The sequence below is a fragment of the Takifugu flavidus genome, chromosome 10 (assembly GCF_003711565.1).
Source record: "Takifugu flavidus isolate HTHZ2018 chromosome 10, ASM371156v2, whole genome shotgun sequence".
Taxonomy (NCBI): Eukaryota; Metazoa; Chordata; class Actinopteri; order Tetraodontiformes; family Tetraodontidae; genus Takifugu; species Takifugu flavidus.
The window spans coordinates 8,251,288-8,269,783 of NC_079529.1; positions in this window are offsets into that span (position 1 = coordinate 8,251,288).

Below are 18,496 nucleotides of genomic sequence, written 5' to 3' on the forward strand. Positions count from 1 at the left end.
TTCATGTTCGTGATCCGGGTTAAGGAGGCGCCCTGACTTCAGATGGTGTTCGTCTAGAATTATGGAGAGAATTAAAATGTAGTATGAGTCACTTTGGAGACATTTCTTTCATGTCTCATGACTTATCTCTCTTTTTTGCCCATTTATGAACTTACATCAAAGTTCAATTCTTTTAAACACATACGTGAGTCTGAATGCTATTAAGTCTTAATCCTCCAACTGATGTTAAAACAGAAAAAGACCAAAATCTGTAATATTTCCCCGTTAGAGCAGGTTTTCACATGCTTCTGTGCACACCCACACCTACACTCAAGCTGTGTTATGAATCATCGCGTCCACTGTACAAACGATAAAGTGCTTTCAGAGTGACGGCACCTCTTTGATCAGAGGTTTGGCTGCTTTTTGGCTCCTGATGAGATATCCTGTACCTCTGTGGGTGCATGTCTGTGGCTTACAGCAATGAGGTGTTTTAGTACATCCCTAATCCTCTCCAGTCAACCTGCTAATGTAATGTATAAGGTACAAAAATACTCAAAAAAGAAGTTAGCAATGAACTGAATAAAGAGGAACTTGCCATATTTGCAGGAGTAGCATTTATCTCCAGGTCCAATAAAGCAGAGGAGAATAATTCACAGTGTCAGGGATTTCATCAAGAAACTCCTGTAAAAGCTCCTTGTGCAGCCCCTTCTTGCCAAACTAGGGTCCCTTTACTCTCAGCCAATTACAAAGACGCCATGTGATACGATGCAGGCTACACTTGCAGTAATTGTGGCATTTGAGTGGAAGGGTGGGGTCCTTGGCATCCTTTGTGAGACTAAAAACACACATATGTGTTTGTGTTTATCCCGCTCTCGTGCTCGATACCTACAGGGAACAGGGCCAGGCTCTGGCTTCAGTCACAGAGCTGGACCAAGACCGAGGTGCTGATTTGAGCCAGTCACTCTCATGAACAGAAATAAGTTGAAAGAGAATGTACGGGATCTATTTAAGCTGCAGTGTGTTTGCAACAGCGTTGGCTGATTTGCCGAAAATTAGTCGGGTCGCTAGTTTCTTCTGTCAAAAAGTAATGTCGGGTCTGTTCAGTGCCAAACAGCAAACATGTAAATGCTTCAGCTAATGTCTGGGATTGTATAAACATTTTTTTTCCAACAGAGCAGAGGTCAGAGGTTAGCTGTCATGCATGACACATGGCATTTTTTTTGTAAAAGTATAATGTTGTTAAATTAGCCTCAAATTTTGCCGTTTTAACTACCAATCTTCATTGTAAAAGAACATCTCATATATGACGACGAGGTGAAATGGTACATGCGGCTCAAAAAGCTGGCTTTTTAGAACATTTTGCTGCTTCACTGGGTTTTCTGCAAATGAGGTGGGACGATACAGAGACGGGACAGCAGATTAATAAAAATGCTTCCTGATTCAGCACTGAGTACACTATTAAAACCATGGTTGGCATTCCTTTTATCATGTATTTAAGGGTCCTTTGGAAACAACTCTTTCACTGCCTAATGAATGCAGCGGAGTTTATGCCACTGAAGCTTTTCATTCACTCCCAGTCACCCCAGCAGGTTAGTCTGTACCTTCTGCTGAGGACTTGAAAGAGCACCAATCATTAAAATTAGCTCGCACAGTCTTCTGCTGGGATAAAAACCTGCAGTCTGTTATCCCTACATGGTACCTGAGTTCCCATCACTCCTTTAAACCATGTGAACCTGCATGGCATCAACTTCAAAGGCCTTTTAAATATAAGTACACTTACTTGAGCTGTGACTGTGTGTATTAGTCATGTTGGGGGGGGGCATATAATCTGTTTATATCCATTCCCGAGATTTGCCTTCCTTACAAGGACAAAACATACATTGCACATTTTCTGGGGTGACCTCAAGGTTGGGGTTGAGGTTAAGATGAGGCAGGTACTGGTTATAGTTAGGTTAACCCAGGGAGCAGAGGTCTGTCAGAGAGGTACAGAGCAGTATATTTTACCAATGTGTAGATTGCTGATACTCTTTTGAAATTCTCCTTTCCTTGTTTATTCCCAACTTTCTCCAAGTGCATTTTTTCCTGTTTTCAACAGCATTTGCCAAGTGGTTTCTACATTTGTAATTGGATGTACAACTTCAAAACTCGATCAAACCTGGAGAGTATAAAGAACGGCAACATACAACGAAGTGTGACGGGCCTGTGTTTAACACAGGCAGGGTCTCCGAACCACCTCTCCTGTTCTCAATCAGTCTCTCGCGTGATCTTACTGTCTTCTTCTCTCTTTTAAAAGTGTAGCCCATTTGGGAGAGACAGAAGAGAAGATGAGGTCCCGTTTCAACAAATCCTGTCAGCGAGGCAGCACAATTCCCATCTGCTTCAGCCAAAGTTAGAGGAGCAGAGCGAGATAGAGAAGCCGATGTCTGTGTCCTGCTTACATCCCCAGGTCCTGCATTGCCTCATCCTATATGAGCTCAAAATGGGCCGGGACCCATGTATTAGAGGTCGCACCAATGGGACTAGGCTTGGCCTGAAAGCCTGGGAATCATGTTGATTTTTGGCCATATATATTGTAGCTGCCAAAAGCAAATACTTCATGCATGTTAATAAGGAATTGACATTTAAAACATATGTCTACGTGTGAAAGAATGAAAAGGGGTGTGGGGACCTGCTGTAGGTGACCAGAACAGGTTTGAAGCATTGCGGCTAGACTAGAAAAGGGGGGATATGCCCCTGCAGGATCCCACCCCCCTGTTGTCTTTCTAGTGCACACACCTCACAAATCATTGCAGCTTCTCACCAAAAGTCCACATTCCTCAAGATTCAGCTTCATGAGAAACACATGGCTGATGTGAATCGCATTATTCCTGATTAAGAGAGTATCGGGGATAGAATTCAAAATAAACATTTTGGGTACTAGTAATAGATTTATGAATATGCGGCAATGTGGATTTAATGGCGCTTCAGAATGTGTGGATTAACCCAAAATGGATTCAAAAATAACCTAATGGGTGAATTGATTTGCTTTTATAAGCCACATCAGAATTACTGATTGGATGAAATTGCCAGAAAGAAAACTTTACAGTTGAAGCACTTGATCAACTCGCCTTATTATCAATTTATCCCAAATGGGACACGTAGTAACATCTATCATGCACCTGGCTTGAGCTCCAACACACCAGTGAGTGATTTAACAACAGCAAGAGATAAATCATAACGTGTCCTCGTGCAAATCAAAGAGTTCATGCCAGTTATGTGCGCTTACTCCCAGTCCCAACTTTCACTCGACTCGTGGGTCCATGCTACATAAATACAAAATTTTCATACCACAATAGTGATGTAGCCAACATAGCCAACTGGCTGTGCTGATTGAGTTGCTTCACTTGGCTCTGACGTATTATAGAACATGCGACATGAGTTATAGCTAGCAGCGTGGCAAAGGACAGCAGGAGCCAAGAAGCAGTAATGTGTTAGTGATACCGCAAATAGAGGTTCAGATTCAGATGAGTTTCAGCCCTTTAATTCGCAGTCCCTTTCAAATTAGGATGGCCTTTTCCATTTACTTATGCTGTGTAATATTTAGCCTCTATTTAGCCTTAAAGCAAGAAGGCTGTGGGTTCAATTTTGTGTGGAGCTGTCATGGTTTTCATTATTCCTCAAAGATACAGACTTACATGTGCATGTGGTGAGTTTTACTATGTCTTATTACCAGAAATATTCAAATATTCAATTGAGTTTGTCAAACCTGAAGAAAACCATGCAAAGAGCTTCATTGTCATCTTTACCTCAGACAAAAGATGAGCATGTGTGAATCGAGTTTAAAAAAAGTTCTGATTGGTCGTTGAGCTGGGCTATTTCATCCGCAGGGACAGGGCTTGAATCCACGAAGAGTGATTACCATAATTTCCGGACTATAAGCCGCTACTTTTTTCCTACACTTTAAACACTGCGGCTTATTCTACGGTGCGGCTTATTTATGTTTTTTTTTCGTGGCGCACGTTTACAACTATTGTGAATTGGTCATTTTTACTAAACCCTCATCAACGTGGAAAATACTAGAAGAAAAGCATATGATGCGGCTTTTAAGTTAAAAGTGATCACTCTGGCGGTTGAAGAAGGAAATCGAGCTGCCGCGCGTAATCTTGGCATTACGGTAATCAATGGCGAGAAGGTGGAGACGCCCGCCTGAAGAACCGATCCAAAGCAAAAAGACGACAAAAGCTTTTAGATGTAAACATCGCAGGTGGCCCGAGCTTGAAAATGTTCTGGAAGACTGGGTGAACACACAGAGAGCAGGCGGCCGCGGTGTTTCCGCTGTACAAATCAGACTGAAGGCAAAAGCAATCACCACCGCGATGAAAATAGAAGATTTTAGAGGTGGGCCATCGGGGGTTTTAGCTTGTTCATTGTTTGAGTAAAAAAAGCATAAACAACGTAATTTGTGTGTAGCTGATACAAAGGTATATTTCACGGTAGCTGCGTTACAGACACCGTTAGAAAAAAAAGCATTTACCGGTAGAATATATTTATGTTGCTAAGCGGATTCAATTAAAAGAAAAGTTAAAAAATCCTGATGTGATAATAATTGGATTTAAGGTCTCTGTATAAACATACAAGTGAAAAGAGTGGCTGTTGTTTCTTACCTGTCTGTTTGTCACTCGTCAGTGACTCGTCTCTTACGGTAATAAAAACATATACCGGTACTGAATGTTTTCGATCTAATTTTTCACATTACTACGTGGGATACCTGCGGCTTAAAATCCGGTGCGGCTTGTATAAGTACAAAATTGATTTTCTTTCTAAAATTAGATTATGCGGCTTTTAATCAGGTGCGCTCTATAGTCCAGAAATTACGGTACATGAAGAAAAGAGTGGCGTGTCAATGATGGTATGACATTCTGTTCAATACTCTGCCCTCAAATTAACACCATCAGCTGACAACTCAGATGAAAGAGGGGGCAAGAGCCAGAACGGGAGAAAAAAAGCAACAAAAAGGTTGCATCGACAGTGGAAAATTGGACTCGGGATAATTAAAGGGCCAGAACTTCTCGTGGCACGCGATTTACTCAATTCTTGTGATATCCTTGAGGAGCTGCAGTCAATGTGCTCTGTAATCAAAAGGTCGGCCAAAAGACGCCGTACAGGAAGAAGAGCAAGGCACAGGAGACACAGACGCAACAAGAGAGGTCAACATGTCACTGCTAAATCATCACCGTAGGAGCTTTTCAACGGATGTTTTTCCTCTTTTGAACTTCCACTCCATATCTTCCAAATTTATGTTTACAGCTCAAATCACTGTGGAAAAATAATAGACTGAATAAAGTAAAGCCACGTACTTATTCAGAGACTGAAACCAAAATTATGTTCAGCGCATGAGTCATATTACCTAAGGGAGCTTTGAAGTATGAGAGCTCTTTTAAAGGCTCTATAACTCCGGAGAATCTAAATTACAACTCTGAATATTAATTACCGAGAAAGAATCTGTCTATTATTGTAAGCAGGCTATCCCGCTTTAGGTGGAACAGTCAGTCAGTGATTTAGAAAGGTACAAGTTCAGGAAATGGTAAAGTCTGGCAAGTAAACTAAATCTTAGATAAGCGTGAAGAATGTAAAGAGAAAACCTGCAGTGCAGGGCTGTAAAGCTGGCATAGATGTTAAAGAACCTTTCCAAAGTGCTAAAACTGGAACATATCCCACAATTTCCCAAAGCAGTCCAGCTTCCCTGATAGCAACCTTTCCAGAGAAAGCAGTAATGAATGTCAATCGATTCCATTTGCTCTTTTGTCACCGGGACAGACAACAGGTGGAAAGGAGAGGTCAGGTTTTCTGGACAGGAGACAGGCCCGGACACCAGGACAGCTGAAAGAAGGAGCAGCAGGTCAACAGCCCATCTTTTAGCCATCTTTTTATTCAGGCCCCTGGGCTTCTGTAATTTAATTTAAACCACACAGCACACCTGCCAGTTTACTAGTAGCAGCATTTGATTTAAAAAAAAATAATAATAAAAATGATGGTTCCGTCCAAAAAACTTTCAATCTCAGTCACTTAATTGGCACTTTTCCTGAGTAGCTGCATCCGCTCTGTCTGCCTGCAGATTTATGTGTGCAGGAAGCAAAGACAGAGAGGGAAAGCAGCTCGCTCTCTCTCTCTTTCTCCCCAGTTTTTTTTCTTTCTGTCTTCCCTCTCTCGGCTTCCAGGCCCACTCCCATCTCATCTACCCTCAGACCCCTAACAGTGCTGATCTATGAAAACATACAAACATGACACTGAGCTGATGATAAACACCAGGTCTGTATTTGGGGAGGAGAGGAAATCAACTCCAGTTCAGGATGTGACCACTACCACTGCCCAGATCAATCATACTCCAACAGGCCAGCGTGTGGGGGGCAAGCATATCAGTGGGGAATGGGGACACACGCATACACAGGCGGGTGCACACAAACACACTAAAGCCTTGCTAGTCTCTGTGCCGTGCTCGAATTTTGGTCGCACCCTCCCATCAGGCAGGTGAAGAATGGACCCACTGCAACTGGAATCCAAGGCGGCTGTGCTTGGTTTACACTTTCAACTCCCCCTTTCTTATCTCCCAGATTAGCTTGATAAGAGAATTATGAAGTCAGACGAACATCTAAAGCTTCCTGGGGGGTCAATGGCGTGATGAGAGACAGCCGAGGAGGGGAGAACACTACCTCCGAAATGCTCCCGACACACGCACACAGACATGCATTCGTATCCACAGACCTCAACCCCCGGGCTCTCCTTATTGGTTCCTCCATCATCCCTTTCCCCTCCTTTATCAAAAAGAGAATGAGCAGGAAACAAAAGAGGAGGGAAGTCAAAGAAAAAGATCCCAGATAGTGCTACTACTCTGACTTCCTTCCTGGGAATTCCACAACTTTCAAGGACAGAGAACTGAAACACTTTTCCCTCATTCTCCTGAGAATTTAAAATATATACAACAAGCTCATTTTTATTGAATTATGTCTGATGGCCAGAATGAGAGCCCTGCGCATAACACCTCACAGAACTACCAAAGTCATGCTTTCATGCTTTGATGTCTAATTCCTGACACCTACTAAGCCTAAAGAACCTATCCTGTAGAGCATGCCACTGGCAGAAACTCACCTATCACACATCCTTCATTGAGAAAACACCTCCATGTTGCCAAAAACTGAGTTTTTAAGAGGTTTTAAAGGAAGTAAAGACTATCCCATCCCCAGCTCTACACATTTCCCCCCTCTCAACAGTCCTATTCATCCTTTCCATGGCATGTTTGACTGCGGATGCACCCTGCTGAGCGTAATTTTATGAACATTACTGAGGGTGTAGCTCCACATGCACCTCCACCATCAGATCCCCTGCTGAGCTGGAATCTCCACCTGTCCACCTGGCAAAAACCGCCTTCTGGTCTCCTAATGACAACCTTCATCCCCTCACCCTTGGCCCAGACCAGCCAACCTCTCATGCCATGCTAATTTAATCCAAAAACACTTCCTATGGCAGCCTGTTAATGTCAGAGTAGATTTCCTCTGCCTTCCTTGCAGCCCACAAAAGAGCACCACCCTGCCACTTTGCCAGGAACCTTCCTCGGTTTAGTGTTTCCCAACGAATGGCAAATATGCTTCAAAACCAATAAACCTAGCCCTGATATTTATTAGCCTGTTATTCAGGCATTCCTTCACTACTTGGCCAAATGTAGAAACACGTGCACGCACACACACACACACACAAACCTTTGTCAGTCGCAGACATATTAGTAATTCTAATGAGCACCACAAGATTAAAGAGCCGCGTTGTCTTGGGTGTTACTATACACGTCCTGCTTCACTGTGAGGACTAGAGGTCATGAAAAAAAATACAGAGGGAGGAAATTGAGAACATTTCTTGATTAAAGGTCTCTGGAAGATCTAACCTTTGACTGCACTCTGACTTGTCAGGTCTCAAGCATATGCTGCCTGGTCTGGGTTGTTTTGGCATGTTGGGGACCTCCAGAGACACCTGAAACTCAATGGGAGTATTAGAAGACTTTAACTCTGAATGAGACAAATGAATATTAGTGACCGGCTTAACTGTTCTTTAGGGAAATGTGTTGAAATAAACTGAACAAATGAAGGGAGTCTAGTAGAAGTTAAAGACCAGACACTGTTTATCGACACTGCACAACTGCTTCGTTGCTCTGTCCCTCAGAGATCTTCTTGATAGATGAACCATGGATCTCTTCCCACTGGCAATAATACAAATTTTAGGCTCGGCCAAAAGAAATGGCATACATATTGCATAATATATGGTTCAACATTACATCATGTAATAGGGATATGTATATCACAGACCTAAAAAAAACCACAGAAAATAATCTTAAGATTGTAAAGCAGTCAGACATTTGGCAGCGAAAATGTTTAATCTTATTACTCTCTGCTAGTACTTTTACTTGGACCTGTAATGTTACTGATATGTATGTGTTGGTGGGTACAACAAAATAAGTAGCAATGGCACATTCCTTAAAGTAAAACCAACTCAAAAACAAACTTTATGGGTCACATTTCCACCTTTTCCTTTCCCTAACAACCAGCCACCGTTTCCTCGTGTCCCTGACCTCACAACTCCTTCGCCCCTAATCAATCCTATCTGCATGCAGTCGTCAATCTCTCACTGAAATCGCCTCTTTTCTGCCAGTCGTTTCCTCGAATGCCAGAGTGTTTGCTGTGACCCTGGAAAAGTCCCCCCTCTTCCTGTCAGGTTTGTGAAAACCCTAATAAAATGCTCTTGGTCAGTCAAAAGACATTCTACAAAAGAGCGAGATTGTGTGTGTGTGTGTGAGTGTGTGTGTGTGTGTGTGTGTGCGTGTGTGTGTGTGTGTGTGTGTGTGTGTGTGTGTGGGGGGGGGGGGCATGCACAGCTCAGGCTCAATTGAACTTCAGTGTCTGAGCTGAGGGGAGGGTCAGACATCCAAACCTAGAGGATGATAAATTGCATTTAAAAGAGACAGTAAAACATGGCCATTGCATAAAGTCATCGGTTAAAGTTAATTACAAAATATATGAGAGTTTGATTGAATGAGTCTCTGGGGAGTGATCAGGGAGAGAAGCTGCAGGCGAGCTGCTGTCCGACGGGCGGCGGTGACTCACGCATTCCTCGAGCCAGGACCTGGTCTGTGTAACGGACGTCAGTGAACGGGCATGATTCATCTCGGGCCGCCATGAGCAAATGTTGGTGGCTACCATACCCAGCCCACAGAGGGACCTGGAAACATCCGGTAGAATCATTTAATCCTTGGCGTGTTTGTTGGTTGAAGTTGCGTGGCCAGAGTTTTATAGGAACCTGTTTAAGTAGGAAAAATCTACCCGTTTCATGAACGCCACCCAAATCAACAAAGAAATGGAAGTTTGATGACATTTAGCCACACTGATGATGGGAACATCTCTCTACGTGTGGGAAAGGTGTTATCTGCACAAATCCTTCATCAGGGTTTTATCAAGTCTAATGGCTTCACGCTTTTGTCTTCACTTTGCTGGCTATCAGATGGTTTTTATTGGAATATTCTTCAACAAGACCCTGACCTGTAAATGCATGGCAGCTTTGACAGATTACTTTAAAACTCAATTACAAATACAAAATACATCAAATAACAATTTGTCTTTCAAACTTTAAGAGATGGAAAGGCTTTATAGTTTATTTCTTTTTATTTAATGTGCTTATTTCAATACCAAAATGATGCACCTGTATGATTTTAAGATAAAATGCAAATTAAGTGAATTTGTTGCTGTTGTCTTTCACCAATATTCCTTCTCATTCCACTTCATGTCTACAAAACACAGCAAAATTGCAGATAACTAAAGGTTTGTGACTAACACTAGATTCGTGCATCTTTTTACACCCGCAGGTGTAAGATATTTGCATTTTAGAGCATGTTATGGCTAAAAAGCATGTATCATTTTCTGAAAAGTAGCAGCATTAGGACATGTATGGACATGTTTACCGAATGAGCGTGGACCAAACCTCCTGCAGGATATTAGTCTGGGGAGGTGTGGACATAATTCACAGGAAAACCGGCCTTTTGGCTCATAAGGTGACAATTACCTAGAGAGGAAACTTCCCAATGTCACATCACTGAATAATATTTGTGTGAGTGCGTGTACCTGCTGCATCCCCGTCATTTGGGTTAATGACACACTGGACATGCTGTACAAGCAACTTCATGGGTGTAATAAAAAAACAAAAAATCTTTTTTTATTGCGCTTGATTCCACACAGGAAAATATTTTTTTAATATCCCACACAATAACATATATGTTAACATTAGCATGCAGTGTTTTCTTGTGTGTGTCTCTGGCTGTGTGTCTGTGTGTGTGTTGTTACATTTCAGGCTCTATTAATGTGTTCAATCACTCAAAGTTTCCTTAGAATTTTTAGCAAGTCTTGTTACCAGCATATACTGTATATATGGCATTTTATATATGGCATTTTGTTCAGTTTAGAATGTATATATATATACATTCTAAACTGAACAAAATGATTTAAACCAGCTCTTCGTATAAATGTTCACAGGTTTCAGAGGAACAAGATGCACATGTAGCAAGCATGCTAACGGGAAATTGGTCTTGTATGATTTTATTGAGATCTTGGGTACGGCCTTCACATTAATTAGGACAGGGAGCGCAGAGGTATTTTTTACAGGAAGCTAAGAATGGAACCCCCTGCTGTCAGCCTAAGGGCTTCAGCACCATGACTCAAAAAGTCTAGAGGAGTCGGTAACCACAGCCGGATAATGCAGGTCATATGCACACAGACACACAAGAAGGCCTTAGAGTGCACACGCATACACGCAAACACAACAAAACGCAGAATTTTTGTTTCAGCTTAACTTTAATACATTTTATTGTGCTGAGTTTGAGGTGAGTAACAATAATGGATTCTATTGCAAGAAGTTGGGACAGAAAAATGACTTTTAAATCCTCACTTAATGCCTCACTTGATCCTTTGAGTAAAGTGTTACTCCTGCTTTTACTTTTCCTACTAGCACCTCCTTCTCGCTTTTCTGCAGATCTTAATAGTATGCTAAAATATCTGTGATTAAAAAGCTTTATCTTGAAAAATGCTGCACGTTTTATTTAAAATATCAGAAATTTGAACAACAGTGTTCCAAACACTAATTTGGGTTTTTAAAAAATCTGATCCTGGTGAACTGAGCCTCGTAAAGCTAAAATATTTGTACCTTGGATGTGCACTCAAGTGTGTGTGTGTGTGTGTGTGTGTGTGTGTGTATGTGCCCACCCAGGTTGGTTTGAAAGACACAGTGGTAATTTCATCCTATGTCTACTTAAAACATGGTACTATTTAAATTTCTATCTATCTATCTGTATGTCTGTCTGTCTGTCTGTCTGTCTGTCTGTCTGTCTGTCTATCTATCTATCTATCTATCTAGCATAACCCAGATTATTCATCTGAGTGCTCTTGTTTCCTCGAACAGAGAGGCAAAACCTTTGAAATTCAGACCAAAAAGAAATAATCGAGCAAATTTGCGTAAATGTGTACGTATGAGATCCATCAAGAGCCGATGTGAGCACTGTTGCTTGTCGTTGAAGTGGAAGCAGATGCTCTTCCACCAGAATGAAAAAGGGAAACAGAATGGTCAAACAGAGAAAAGGCTTTTCTTATGCAAATTAGATTTTTGCGAATTAGGATTTTTTCCCATTCTATCAAACATTTTTCAAACAGTTCTGTAAAATAGCCCAAAAAATGGGTCATTGGAATGCCAGATTTTTTTTTTCTCAATGAGCATTTATATATGTTGTGAATTTGTCTGCAAATGCAGCGCAAATGGTTTAAATTGGACCAAAGCACCAAATGTTCACTTTTTGCTTCAAGCTTTTTAATAATCGCTTTCAATCCAGACAACTCCCGCACAGACAATTTGAGGAAGATCAGCTGTCCTGCGAGAAGCATTGGAGGGTTTAGCGCAGCGTCCGGACAAGCTGTCTCAGCGTGTGTTTACACAATCTAATGCACAAGTTCAAAGGTGAAGGGGAAAAGGCCTTTTAATGTTTCCGGGTTTATTTATTCTGCCTAGTGTCTGGCTAAGAACTCCCACCCACCCCTCACTCAGGACCTCCTTCAGCGGTTCCCACCTCGAGTGACACGGCAAAGCCAGTGATATGATTGGTAAGGAGCACAATGTGGTCTGTGTGAGAGGCCGAGACGGGGGGGAAAAGAAACTGTAACTTCAATCAACATGATTTCCAGGGCATGTTAAGTGCACACAGTAGTATATAAGGGTAATAAATCAGCAAAGAGCCCCGCTCATCTCTGCGCGGGGGTGGACGAGGGGGCTGTTTTATCGATTTCAAATAGCTCATGTAATTTTCTTTACAAGCACAGACTGAAGTTTAATGATGAGGAAAGTGAAGTGAAAACTGTGGAAAGTTGTGAATCCGTGTTGCGTATTTATGACAAAAAATGTCTCTTTCATTCCGAGCTCAATTTCTATACGCTCACACAAACACACGCTCTCTCTCTCTCTCACACACACACACAATAAAATAGCTTTAGGTAGGCAGATGCAGTTATGCCAAACTTTAACTGTTGTTCCTGTGAGCAGTCAATCATAAACTGTTGAGCCATTTTATTTGGCCAACTCGCAGTTAGTGGAAAGTGTTGGCACTCTTACCAGAGGCTCGTAAAATTGACATGTCCGTAAATTCATGCATTTATTGACACGCATTAATAGATGCAATGCGCTGGTCTCTGGTCCCGACATTCTTAACCTGTTGGACAGCTTTTGGATGAGGTTCCCGGTCTGGGGGAAGTGCTTTTTTTCCATACTAAAAAAAAAACCTTTAGCAGAATGCTGTGGCCAGACTAAACAGAAAACAGAAAAGTTTACTGTGCACAGATGCACTGCAGTTCAGGACGGGTCCAAGAACTCCAGCCAAAGAGTCATGGCTGACTGTGGATTATGGCTATCAGGGGGGATCTCGTCTTCAGACAAGGACAAACCATTACATTATGCAGAGAAGAGCATATTTTTTGATGATACAGTTTGAAACTGTTGTTGCTGCAGCTGTTCTTGCTACTGGTGTGTCTGTCTCTCAGTCTGTCCGTCTGTCCATCTGTCTGTGCTAAGGTGGTTCAACCCTTCGGTCTGGAGCCGTATTCAGCAAATGCAGGTCTCAGGCACGACTCCGTTGCTGCTCTTCCAGCTATTTCTTGGTCAAAAATTTTTCAGACTATGCAGGAAGTATGATAAAGGTGCCATTGTTTGAGTTAAGCTTGAGAAATAATGAAAACAAAGTACTCCCGCACAGGAAACATTGGTGAATGTTCCCAGAATCTTAATCAGGAAATGGATGGATGGATGGATGGATGGATGGATGGATGGATGGATGGATGGATGGATGGATGGATGGATGGATGGATGGATGGATGGATGGATGGATGGATGGATGGATGGTAATGTATTTTCTTAGCTTCTGTTTCTGATTTAGGGTAAAACATGCCATTAAACGCAGTCATTAGCAGAGAGGACAGTACATTTATGCTCCAAATTCTGCCAGACAAATGTGTTGCTTGCCTTGATTTTGCCCGTTTATTATAGATCTTTGCTTATTGTGCTGCATGAGATACATACAATTACACATTCCCGACCGGCTGGATGAAAAGCTACAGAAAGTCTGCTTTGCTAACCTCATTTGCTCGATTTCACCCCGGCTCGTCCCCCACTCTCCACGCTAACGAGATGTGCCATTCACAGGACACCCTGCTGGCTGCAGAGAGCACTGCCTCTGCAAAGCAGGTGAGAAGCAGCCCTTGCCGGAAATCAGGAATGCCCTCCTCCTCCTTCCCCTAATAGCTCATACCAAACTCACCAGGAGATCTGCGGCCATGAGAAGACCGCCACCAACTTCCCCAGGGGCAAGAGATTATGTGCAAATTCCTTGCGTCTGTCTTTTCTCTCCTAGTTTTACAAATTTCTACCAATGGTAGGCGACCAGTGTTTTTTACACGACCCTGATTTGGGTTTTCAGGCAAAAAAAAGATCCTCTCGCGGTTTGTGTTTCACCTCTTTTCATTCATGAGCTGCTGATTATAGGAAGGGCCCTGTCATAGACCAGTGAGCAGTGATCTGTCATGAAATTTCATCCATCGCGACAGATGCTTGTTAATACGTTTTATTTTTAAAATATGTTGAAAAGATGTTTCACTACTGTGCTGGCATTTTTATTATTTTATTTTTACGAGGGCTTAATTTTTCCCCCCACCTTTTTCCGCTTTCCTTGCGTTCGTTTACATTCTCTTTACTGCGCGTTCCTCTCGGAGTTCAGCTGGAAGCGCTCTGTTTTCTCCACGGGAATTTTATGACCTTCCAACAGGGCGCTGGGACAGAACACTCTGGATGGTGGGACGGGACTGACATGAAAACCTTGAGCTGTTGACAGTTCTGTTTGTTTCTTAAGTGCATTTCCGAATGTCCTAGCTTTACAGGGGAGACATGACATTCTGTGGTCCTGCTCTGTTCAGCTGTTTAGACGGACAAATTATATCTCTATGTGTCTTTTTAGGCAGCAATGGAAGCAAGTGGGAGGATTAGATAGAATAGTTCCTCTCAGATTAATCAGTTTCAGCACATCAACCCTGCAATCCACAAACTGAGCAGAAAGCCCAGGGTGAAGGAGACAAAGCGGTAATTTACAAAAGCACGTGGGTTCCAGCGGCAAAGTGGCGGAATGCGTTCCCAGCCACGCCCCCGTCCGACCACCTCCCTCATCTGTTAATCATATGCAACCAAACATTAAAGGATGAGTTCTCACATGAGCCTTTCTTCAGATGAAGAAAAAGTGACCTCGCTGGAACCGTTTATTTCACAGAGAGGAAAAGATTAATGTCACTTCAGCAGCAAACCTTCCTCCCGTCTGTCCTCCTCACCTACTAAACCAAACACACCGTCTCGCTTTGTGTAGCATATAAATGTTCAATGCTGCTTCACCTCATCCTCATTTTCTCTTTAAAACAACATGACAGAATGAATCCAGCAGTCCTGTTTAAGGTTCTATAAAACCCCATTATCACCATATTGCTGTGTTGTATTTATCCTGCAGTGCATGGACAAACACAGCAGTTAGCACTGATGTGACGGGATGTTTTATAGGGGAGAGGAAGAGGCAGAAGCTTATTTGGTGGCCTCTGACTCAAATTTCACTGTGTCCAATCTGAATTGATCATTCGCCTGAGCAGATAATCAATCAATTCAAATCAAAAGGCAGCCTAGCAGTTTTCGGTTTAATTTTGATTTTTCCAATAAAAAAATGACTGCATGGAGATGTTTTTGCCAGAGGACCTTAAAAAAGCACTCTGTATGGATCTGAGGCTGGTGTGGACTTTAAATTGTGATTTGTAGATTTGACCCGAAAGTAGATTCTGGCAAGGACTGGATGTAGATAGAAGAATGTATGATTTTATGTTAAAGGCTAATGGACGGCACAGAGGGTGATAGGATACGGTAGACGAGTGGGATGAAATAGCCCAATGACCGTGAGTTTCTGTTGGATGATGGTTGGCGGCAGGTGGACAGACTAGACGGTTCAGTCATTAAACTAAAAGTTGGGTCGGATGATATCAGGAATAAATCATAAAATTATGCAAACACACATCGGAAAGGGCATAAAATTCTGCTGCAAGAAGATGATCTGGTGGTGAGTGAATGATAAGTAGTCAGCATAGCGATGGCACCGCCATATTCTCAGGGGCGCTGCTGCGGTCAAAGACATGGGCAACCGTTCTCGGGAAGAACCAGGTAGTGGGATTTCGGACAACGGTTGGGTAATTTAATTCATGCAGCATCTGCTCTCGATAGAAAAGTTTGGTACTGATTTCAATGTTCGGGGCAGTGCTGATGGCCAAGCTAAGCTGAATTTATGGATTCATCTGCAGTGTTTGGAACGTGATCCCAAGACAAAATAAACTATTCTTCTGACTGTCTGAAGTTAAAAATGGGATTGAAAAAACAAGAAAGATTGTAATTATCCTTCAGCTATGGCTTTTTTTTGCTGAAGGAAGATATTTATGTGACTTATTCAGTGTGGAGAACTCTGTAAATGAAACAGGACTTGGGCTGGATGAAAGAGATGTTTTGGTTTTTTTTAACTCTCTCGACAGTAAAATATGCCAAGTGGAGTGAGATTTATTTAGTAACGCTAAAAAGAAATGAAGTTGTATTTCCAGGAAGGTGGATGTTCAGGCTGAGGAGAGTTCTTGGAGAAACATATAAACTGGATATAAACTGGAAGGTAAGTGTTTTTTTGCTAATGTAGACACACTTAAAGAACGTTGAGAAAGAGAGACAAAAATAGGTGGTAGACAGGGTGAGACAAAGAGAGCGGAATGCTGTTTACTTATTGCACTCAACCATGAGAGGGCTCCATCTCAACAGTCACTCCACCGGACGCTGCCTTGAGTTTAGCCCCGCATCCAGCCGACACTGCCCCCCCATCCCCCAAACCACCATGACCCTAAACCGCCGGCACTTTACCAACACAAAAAGATGCGGCACGGCACTTTCCTTTTCACCCTTGCATGCAGCACCCCCATCCCACCCCACCCAAAGTGCACGCACACACACACACACACACACACACACACACATAAACTTGCCTCCCCCTTTCCTACCTTTGTATCAGTTGAAAGGCATATGGTTACCGCCATCCGATTCCCTCGGTTGAAAGTAGCCTTTCACTTTACCGCAGTTCACAAAGAGGTCAGACTACGGCAAACAGAAATATTGTCTGAGAGCTCACTTTTTTGTGCCTAAGCTGGGAGATGTGGGAGACACAAGAATAGCAGGAAAGAGAGACAGTCCCTGATAAAGTTACATCTGGTCAAACAAACCTCGCTCCATTCCTCGTGCCAGAGTGGGAGAATTTATGTCGTAGTGAATAAAGAGTGGTATTTGAGGGAATTGACAGAAACTAACCTCGAACACGGTCGGCCATATATCATTCATTCAGCTCCATGTCCGTGCACCCAGCTCGGATTTCCTGATGCAGCACAAACGGTTGCAGTTTTCAAAGCCACAACTTTGGGGACTTTTCAGTAAAAGTCAGCAGATGAAGAGTATAAGATCATTGGCATTCCTTTTCTATCACAATAGAGAAGGTCAGACATGGAGAGGCAGGTAGGAGGTATCAGGAGCGTCTCTGTGGCTGTAACATGATGAGCCAGTGTCCTGGTAGCAAATCAAGCTCCCTGGACTGTCTTTGTCTTCCTTTGGTAAATGAGTAATAATGGCTGATCCTGAGGTGGCCATGTTTGCTTAGAGACTTGTACCTGACAACTTGGTGCATGAAAGGAAAACTATTTGTGACACATTTGGAGGCCGTGTTCTGTCACAGAACATCTCCCTGGACAGATTAAATGCATCAGTGTGAATTCAGTACTTTGAAGCTTTGCCATTTCTGCCTCAGTTTCCACAATGTTAGCCTTAATAATTGTACTCGTGAGCTGTAGGGTGTGTTTTCCCTTTGAATTCCTGAAATTAGAACATCAATTTACGACCAATATTTTACTTGGCATTCAAGTCCCTGACCCAATGATTTATTATCCAAACGGGGAAGAACTCAACAAAAGAAACCGCATGACCAAAAGGGGCCTTTAGACACTTTGCCGCAAGCTAACATAGATTAGTTCTGAAAAGCTAGCTAGTGTTTGATCTGCAGTTCCTTGTAGGATAATATTTGGCGAGAAAGCGAGAGGAAAGCCTTCCTGAGAGCAGGAGAGGAGACCCTCCCCAAAGACCACCCTTTATCGGAGCAGGACTGTCCTGGAAGTCTTGTTCCATTAAAGATTTATTCATCCCTGCCGTGGGCTCGCTGTTATGACAGTCACAGGAAAGATAAAACAGTGAAATAACCTTTGTGTGTGTGAGAGTGTGTATGTGTGAACAAAAGCAACTGTGCAAACTGCTTCATTTGTGCGTTGGAGAATGTGGTAGCTAAGGTTTTCCTTTAGCCCTGAATGCAGGACTGCCCTGTGCCATAAATCTGTCCCTCATTGGGAAGACAAAATGAAAATGGCCCCGTCATAAAACATCTGTATAATGGTTCCTTCAACCACCGGCACATAATGGGGCAATTACCGAGAAGGGGGTTGGGACAGCATGAAGCCTTGAGCTTTCTGTTGCCCCTTTTCCGCTGCACTTCCTGCTTACCTTTTCACTTAATAGGTGATGTAAAGAGCTGCAGATTACCGATTGGGGGAAAAAAATCTCATTCTCACAAAGAACTCTGGCTACAGAAAACAGGGCTCTCTGCCATTGTTGTTCAAGATAATGGATGTTACATTTTCCACAGTGTTGATTGGACATGCTGCTACAGAGAAGTAACCTGATACCAAAATGAGGGTAAATGAGACTGAAGGTAATTTAAGGTAGAACACATGCAGTGGAGAGGCATTCGTGCACAGTTTTTGTTTTAAACTGGATTCGATGGCATATTAAAAGCCATGCATGTGTATCATAAAGGACTGTTACC